Below are 2676 nucleotides of genomic sequence, written 5' to 3' on the forward strand. Positions count from 1 at the left end.
GGTGCTACTGATGATATCCTGAGATATTAAAGCACACTGCCTCTGTACCCCTAGGACAACAGACCTGAGCTACTCTGTTACACATACCCACTCTGGAGACTCCTCCCCTCCTCAAACATGAGACATTTTTGCCTACCACACACACAGTGAAGATGCCCAGATAAGCTAACCACTTCATACCTCAGGCAAGTAGGTAAACACAAGCATACACACACACAAATGTACCCCGCCTCCCACATGCTGCTGCATACTACATACTGAGACCCTCAGATATGCTGCAAAGCATGCCCTATCAAAGCTGAGACATTCCAGAATGTGGCCACAAAACACCCAGGCTGACTCCACATGCCCACTCACATCTGTGTACTTGAGACCCTGTAGTTCACTGTCTCCACACACCAAAGGTACCAGATCCTCTGCCCCACACGTCCACCAGACACCAGACCCACATAAACAAACGTAACACATAAGACACCAAGGTACAGTGTCCACAGATGTCTTAGTGTAAGACATACTGCACTAGCATACTGTCCCTGGACCCAGAGACAGCCAGAATCATTGCCTCTTAAGACACTTGAGGCAGCAACATGTGAAGTCAAATCCGCCATTTGCGATGGCTAAGCTTAGGTCCTGCTTAGAGGGCCACGTAGGCCGCCAGGTGCAGTCCCATCCACACCCACATCTCAGCACCAGGTACGGATCCCTGTCAGCAGCCTGAGTCACTGAGCCTTCAGGCAACTCTACCAACCTTTGTTAAATAAGCCCCTAGGTGCTGCGGGTACCGGCTGCCTGCATGAACGGTCTCTCTTACATACACCGGACTTCCCCTACCGATCCCCTCTAGTTAATTGGAGGCCCCGATGCTGGGCCCAGATGGAAACACGGAGATGTGGTAGGAACTGGACGCGAGCAGGGGTTGAGGAGGAGACAGCCCAGAATCTGGGAGACCCGGCACCGCAGGTAAGGTCGGAAGGGGAAAGCAGACGGAAGGGCGGCAGGAGGAAACGCAGCTGCGGAAGGGAAGAATCCAGGAAGAGAAAGGGAGCCCCGGCATCCCGCGGACGCACCTCAAGCCACCGCCGCTTCGCCTGCGCGCCCCACCCCGGGGCGCTCTGCTTGGTAGGGACCTCACCTGGCGAAGGCGGAAGCGCCGGCTGCGCAGCCGCCCAGGTTGCTCCGACTAAATCCGGAGAAGGGCGGGACAGGAGTAAATTCCGCGGAGGGCGGGGACCTGGCGGCTGGCCCGGGACTGGCAAGGGCCTCGCCCCCGGTTCCTGGGTAAGAGTCCGTGAGGGTCACCAACGCGACTGGCCTTTCTCCTCCACCCCTGATCCACCTCTAGACCATGAAAAGCCTGCTTTCATTTGTCCTTTGCTCGCCTTCCTTCACACCGTCTGTCCACATTTTTGGAAGAACTTTCTAATCCTTCCCAGGCTCTGCTCCTCCTGACCTGTCCCCCACGCCCTCTCCCAGAATCCTTCACTTGTCTCAACCCCGACCCCACTCCTTAAATAAGCACCAGGTAGAGCTTAGCCTGCCCAGGCAGTGGCAATAGAAGGCTAAACGGGACATACTCCCTACCATGGAGTAGGGGGGAGAGCTTCCACCAACTCCTTAATTAATGAAGGAAAGCCAGGCGATACGCAGTGCTTTGGGGTGGGTCCAGGGCCAAGAGATGTGCATTGGCACCAGAAGTCAGCCCGCAGCCTAGACAGAGCCTATGTGGATCATGGGCAGCACTCCATGCCTCAGGGCGCTCCTCCCCTTACTGACACTTTCTGGTCTCTTTCCAGTATAACTCCCAGCCCCCATGGAGCCTCTGCTGACCCCAGGGCTCTGAACATTGCAACCTGTCCTGTGGTCACAGGGACACAGTTCAGGGCCTTGAAGAATGCCCTAAGGAAAAGCATTCCCTTTCCCTTTTCGTTGGGGTCCACAGAGGAAGCTGCTAGTCTTAGGACATTTGGTTAGCCTCCTGTCCCCAGGAAGAATGTGTGAATGTGGCAGCTGCTGTCCCAGAGGTCTCTTGGAGAAAAAGCCCTCCTTGTCTTGTTAAACACATGGGATGTTCCAGCACTGATAGGAAAATCTTAGTAATGCGGTTCTTCATGTACTGTTTTCTTGCTAATTCTCTTGCCCTCCAGCCATGCCAACTCATCATACTGTAGCTGCTTTCTCTCCCTGATACATGCTGTAGGCCACAAGGGAGGGGCTTGCTCATCCCTGGGTTCTAAGTACCTAGGACAGTGTAGGTATATAATAGGCACAGTGTATGTTGATCGTAAGGAAATCTGCTCAGTCATCATTCCCTTGTAGATGATCTGACTTTACTACTTGTTTTTAAGATATCATGATATCATTGGTGTTTTGTAGTTTTATCGCAATGTGTCTAGATGTCGATTCCTTTCTATTTATTATGCTCAGTATGTTATATTTCCTGCATCTATGAATTCATGTCTTTCATCACTTTTGGAAAATTCTCAGCCAATATGGCTCTCAAATATGCTTTTTTTTTTTTGAGACAGAGTCTCACTTCATCGCCCCAGGTAGAGTGCTGTGGCGTCACAGCTCACAGCAACTTCAAACTCTTAGGCTCAAGCGATTCTCTTGCCTTAGCTTCCCAAGTAGCTGGGACTATAGGCATCCGCTACAACATCTAGCTGCTTTTTTTTTTTT

The 2676-nt window shown here is 52.2% G+C and overlaps 1 protein-coding gene across 4 annotated transcripts in view; it reads right to left on the reverse strand.

Moving 5' to 3' along the window:
• TNK1 (tyrosine kinase non receptor 1) overlaps positions 1–1169 on the reverse strand; it is an 8082-nt gene extending 6913 nt beyond the window's left edge. For 3 of the 4 annotated variants that reach the window (XM_023514047.1, XM_023514044.1, XM_023514046.1), the window contains exon 1: positions 1068–1139. The gene's annotated coding sequence lies outside the window, so the exon portion shown is untranslated. Of the gene's footprint in view, positions 1–1067 lie in introns of all 4 variants that reach the window. The other variant, XM_023514045.1, reaches the window with a different exon arrangement.
• Positions 1170–2676: the final 1507 nt, after the last annotated feature.

This window comes from Otolemur garnettii, unplaced genomic scaffold (assembly GCF_000181295.1).
Source record: "Otolemur garnettii isolate 467f Iridium unplaced genomic scaffold, OtoGar3 scaffold00046, whole genome shotgun sequence".
Lineage (NCBI taxonomy): Eukaryota > Metazoa > Chordata > Mammalia > Primates > Galagidae > Otolemur > Otolemur garnettii.